A 6,000-nucleotide genomic window follows, 5' to 3' on the forward strand; every position below is an offset into this window, starting at 1 on the left:
CATTGTACTACTACCGACGAGACCTTCAATTCTCGTTTAGGTTGTGTCGGCTAAAAATCGCTCGGTCTTTATTTCGAGTTTTTAGCTGTATACTGCTATACTGGAATTTTAGAAAAATCATAACTTCCTCATACGAAGTCAGATTTTTCCGTTCTTTTTATGAAAGTTCTCGGTTTAACATAAACTACAACTTTCATTTAGATTGTTAAGGATAAAAAGCCTTTTATCAAAAATTCAGTTTTTACACTGAACAGTGTTTTGTAGGTTTTGTCGCAGATTTTCGATTGGTCATAACTTCTTGGTTATAACTCGGATTTTAGTGTTCTTTATGTTTTTGTAAACCTTGTTACAATCTCCATCACTTGGTTCGTCCCAATCGAGATTGCTAAATAATTTATTTTTGAGGGTCAATTATGTAAATATGCACATTATGCTAAAATTTCTCTTTATTATTATAAAAAGAACTATACATTGACCTAAACTATTACATAGGTTTGAAATTACGATTTGTTACATTATCCCCCCGTTAGAGAGAATTTCGTCCCGAAATTAGTATTTCAGATAGACTAGAGAAAAAGATGTGGATACTTCTGTTTCATTTGGTCCTCCCGCTCCCAAGTGAATTCAGGTCCCCGTTTTGCATTCCAGCGAACCTTCACTATCGGGATACGACTTTGTTTGGTTTTCTTAACTTCCCTGTCTAGAATCTCTACGGGTTCTTCCACAAAGTTGAGGCTCTCGTTTAACTCGATTTCCTCGAGTGGGATCACAAGAGTCTCATCAGATAAACACTTTTTCAAGTTTGAAACGTGGAAGGTAGGATGAATGTTATTTAGTTCTTGGGGTAGTCGAAGTTTTTAAGCTACAGGACCAATTCTAGCAAGAATTTCGAAGGGTCCTATGTACCTTGGACTCAATTTGTCACGCTTTCCAAAGCGTATCATGCCCTTCCAGGGTGAGACCTTTAACAAGACGCGGTCACCAACCTGGAATTCCAAGGGTTTTCTTCGTTTGTTAGCGTAGCTTTTCTGTCTATCTCTGGAAGCTTTAAGTCGCTCCCGAATTTGTGTGATTTTCTCGGTGGTTTCTCGAATGATTTCCGGACCAGTGAGAGCACTGTCAGGAGTTTGACCTCTAGCTAGCTGCGTGTCACCCATTTCAGCCCAACACAAAGGGGATCTGCACTTGCGGCCGTAGAGAGCTTCGAATGGAGCAGCGTTAATGCTAGTGTGATAACTATTGTTATAAGAGAATTCAACAAGGGGTAAGTGAATATCCCATGCTTTTCCAAAGTCTATCACGCAAGCTCGCAACATGTCTTCTAGTGTTTGAATCGTCCTCTCACTTTGTCCGTCGGTTTGAGGATGGTAGGCTGTACTCATGTCCAGCCTAGTTCCCAAAGAGTTTTGTAAAGACTGCCAGAAACGAGAGGTGAATTTACTATCTCGGTCCGAAATAATAGATATTGGTACACCATGCAGTCTAACAATATCCCTGAGGTAAGTTCGGGTTAGTTTCTCCATCTTGTCGGTTTCTTTTATTGGTAAGAAGTGTGCGGATTTGGTTAATCTGTCGACGATTACCCAAATAGTATCATAACCACCCGAAGTCTTGGGTAATTTGGTTATGAAATCCATTGTAATCCGCTCCCACTTCCATTCAGGGATTTCAGGTTGTTGTAATAAACCTGAAGGTTTCTGGTATTCTACCTTAACTTTGGCACAAGTAAGACACTTGGCCACAAAGGTAGCGATTTCGGCCTTCATGTTAGGCGACCAATATAGTTTCTTAAGGTCCAGATACATCTTGTCTGAACCTGGATGAATGGAGTATCGGTTTTTGTGTGCTTCGTTCATAACCGCGTCTCTTTAACCACCGAACTTTGGTGTCCAGATCCGGTTCATGAAATTATAAACTCCATTATCCCTGATTTCGAAGTTTTTATCCATTCCTCTCAGGGTTTCACCTGTCACGTTTTCGGGTTTCAAGGCTTCTAGTTGAGCTTCTTTGATTTGTGTGGACAGATGTGAATGGATTGTCATGGTCAACGACTTTACTCGGCGTCCCGAGTATTCTTTTCTGCTAAGGGCATCAACTACTACGTTTGCTTTACCAGGGTGATAAAGAATTTCACATCCGTAGTCGTTCAGTAGCTCCACCCATCGTCGTTGTCTCATGTTCATCTCTTTCTGATTGAAGATATGCTGGAGACTTTTATGGTCCGTGAATATTGTGCATTTCGTGCCATATAGGTAATGTCTCCAAATCTTCAGAGCAAACACCACCGCTCCTAGTTCAAGGTCGTGTGTTGTATAGTTGACTTCATGCGTCTTAAGTTGTCGTGAGGCGTAGGAGATAACCTTTCCTCTTTGCATAAGTACACATCCAAGCCCTTGATTTGAAGCATCACAGTACACTACAAAATCCTCTGTCCCTTCGGGTAGGGACAGGATCGGTGCACTGCACAAGGCTTGTTTGAGCGTTTGGAATGCAGTTTCTTGCTTCTCTCCCCAGTTGTAGGTTACACCCTTTTGCGTCAGGGTGGTAAGTGGTTTAGCGATTCGGGAGAAATTTTGGATGAACCTGCGATAGTAGCCAGCAAGACCTAAGAATTGTCGGATTTTTGTAGGAGTCGTGGGTGCTGGCCAATTTTCAATTGCTTTGATTTTGGAAGGGTCCACGTGTATTCCTTCTGAACTGACCACGTGACCTAGGAATTCAACCTTCCTAATCCAAAACTCGCACTTTGAAAACTTCGCATAAAGTTTTTCGGTCCTAAGGGTTTGTAATATTTGACGAAGATGTTGGCCATGTTCTTCTTTGCTTCTTCAATAGACAAGGATGTCGTCGATGAAGACTATGACGAATTTGTCCAGGAATGGACGACACACTCTGTTAATTAGGTCCATGAACACAGCAGGTGCATTCGTCAATCCGAATGGCATCATAATAAACTCGTAATGACCATAACGAGTTCTAAACGCGGTCTTGGGAATGTCTTCCTCCAAAATCCGTAATTGGTGATACCCGGATCTTAAGTCTATCTTCGAGAAGTAGCTCGCACCTTGAAGTTGGTCGAACAGATCGTCAATGCGAGGTAGAGGATATCGGTTCTTGATGGTAAGTTTATTCAGCTCGCGGTAGTCTATGCACATGCGGAATGATCCATCCTTCTTCTTTACGAACAAAACCGGTGATCCCAAGGTGAGAAGCTTGGTCTTATGAAACCTTTACTAAGGAGTTCGTTAAGTTGGCTGGATAATTCTTGCATTTCAGAAGGTGCAAGACGATAGGGGGATTTGGCTACAGGGGTAGCTCCACGGATTAAGTCGATTCGGAATTCGACTTGTCGTTCGGGAGGTACTCCTGGAAGATCATCAGGAAAGATATCGGGAAAGTTACAAACCTCTGGAATGCTCGCGATATCTTTTACTTCTTGCTTTTTGTCTACTACGTGAGCTAAGAAAGCACAGTACTCTTTGCGAAGGTATTTCTGTGCCCTGATGCAAGAAATGATCCTAAGGTTCGTTCCAGGTTTGTCGCCATAGATAACAAGAGTTTCGTTAGTTGGTAAGTTCAAATGAATAGCTCTTTCATAACATAGGATGTCGGCATGGTTGGGGCACAACCAATCCATACCTATTATGATGTCAAAACTTTTGATAGAGACCGGCATAAGGTCTATTGGAAAAGACAAGTCATTCAAGGTAAGGATACATCCTATGTATATATCATTGGTGGATTCAGATTTCCTGTTAGCCATTTCTACTATAAATGTTTCATTGAGTGGTTGGGAGTTTTGATTTAGTAGGTGTTTAAAATTATGGCTCACGAAGCTCCTCTCAGCACCACAATCAAATAGAATGCATGCATAAGTATTATTGAGAAGGAACGTACCCGTGACCACAGCAGGGTATGCCACCGCTTCTTCATGACCCAGGGCTTGTATTCTCCCAACTCCACCGACATTTCTAGCTTTTGGGCAATCCTTCATGAAGTGCCCCACATCACCGCATTGGTAGCATGCTCGGCCTACTCCAGCGGCAGGTGCTTGGTTAAGTGGTTGGGGTGGCATTTTACAGAATCGGGCAGTATGCCCTTTCCTGTTGCAGTTACGACACTATAGGTATCGGCAATTTCCATTGTGGTGAAAATTGCACTTGTTGCATTTAGGGAGGGTACCAGCATAGGGCTTTGTTGGTGCAAAATTATTGGGAACAGCAGTAGGTACAGTAGCGGGTATGGTAGCAGGTACAGTAGTAGCATGGACTGCCACTACTTATTGCTTCTTTGCTGTTTCCAGAGGAGATTTGCCTTTCCCCTTGTTCCAAACCCTCTTCTTGCTGTTGTTGTTGTTCTCCTTGGGTTGTTGTGGAGCAGAGACCACAAAGTTTTGACGGGCTCCGTGGTCGATAAGAGATTGTGCCAGTTCTTTGGCACTGTCAAAAGTAATAGGCTTTGAAGCTAAAACACTTGACTGAATTTGGGGCGACATACCCCAAATATATCTCTCAATCTTTTTGCTCTCGATAGGAACCATATCCGGGCAAAGAATTGCCAGATCACAGAACCTATTGATATAGGTTGATATATCAGAACCAACCATTGTAAGAGCCCATAGTTCTTGCTCCAGTTTCTGTATCTCCCCTCGCGGGCAGTATTCTTGCATTAACATGGCTTGTAGGCTCTCCCAGCTGATGGAGTTAGCCACAACTAGAGTAAGTGACTTAATGTGGCCATTCCACCACGTTAGAGCCCTATCAGAAAAAGTACAGGCAGCAAATTTAACCTTGCTACCCTCAGGATAGGAGCAAATTTCAAAGATTGCTTCCGTCTTTTCTATCCACTGCCTTAGTGCCATAACTCCCCCAGTCCCATTAAAGGTCCTGGGTTTGGCATTAGAGAAATCCTTATAAGTGCATTCTCGCGAATGCCCATGACTTTCGCCATGGTTAGAAGGATGTGCACCGACTCCCGACCCACTAACACCAGGAGTATGAACGTGAGACATGGCAGCCGCTACAGCCGCCGTGACAGCCGCTTGAAACATAGCGGGATCGAATTGATGAGGTGGTGGTGGGGGTGACGTTGGTGCTTCATTGGTGTTGATACGTCTTGGATTTCTACGAGGAGGCATCTCTTGCTATAAAAGTCAAATAGATAAAAAGATAGTGAGATATCAAGAAGGAATATGAATTTGATATCTCTGAACTAAACACTTAATTCAACATGAATCTTACAAAGAATTGGAAATAGAAATCCACTGCAAGTACAACTTGCAACAGGATAATATGAAATTGAATGGTTATTTTTCAAAAAGTATGAATGTACATGTCAACTGTATTGGTATATTAAGTATATAAGGTCCAAAAAACTTGACCTTAAAGCAGGATTATAATATACTCCAATAATGAGAAAGTGTCGACATCAAACCGACCTACCGAAAATAACATTTCCGCGGTCGTAGTGAAAGCATGAAAAATAACACTGGAACGTTTCTGTGATCCAAAATTTTGGAATACGATGATTATGAAAACTGTAATAACTCTTGTTGAAGTAAAGTGCTTATCGTTTTATTGATACTTGATTTGTACATAACATAGAAAGTAGTATACACATGCGATATAGAAAGTAGAAAGTAGAAGTAGTGCGAACACTACTTGCGACGGTTTCTACGACGATTGCTAGGTTCTGCTTCGACTTGCGCTTTCCAACGCCTTTCTTGGGCAGCTTGGTGCTCCCTCAGTTCTCTGATCTCTGATTCAGCAGCACAAAGTTGCCTTTGAAGGGCTTCAGTATGGTTCTGGGTGTCATCTTGCATCTCGTCAAGACGAAGGATATCTGCAGTGTTTGCCTGCGCAACCGCATTCACCTCTAGGATTCGATTGATCGACATCCTTGATTGATCGAACTGCCGGGCTATTTGGTTTACTATAATTGGAAGAGCTCTCTCAGTAGTTCCTCCTCTAGATACGTTATAGAAACCTCGTGCCATTCCGT

This window comes from Lactuca virosa, chromosome 8 (genome assembly GCF_052849685.1).
Source record: "Lactuca virosa cultivar CGN04683 chromosome 8, Lactuca_virosa_CGN04683_v6, whole genome shotgun sequence".
In the NCBI taxonomy this organism is placed as follows: domain Eukaryota; kingdom Viridiplantae; phylum Streptophyta; class Magnoliopsida; order Asterales; family Asteraceae; genus Lactuca; species Lactuca virosa.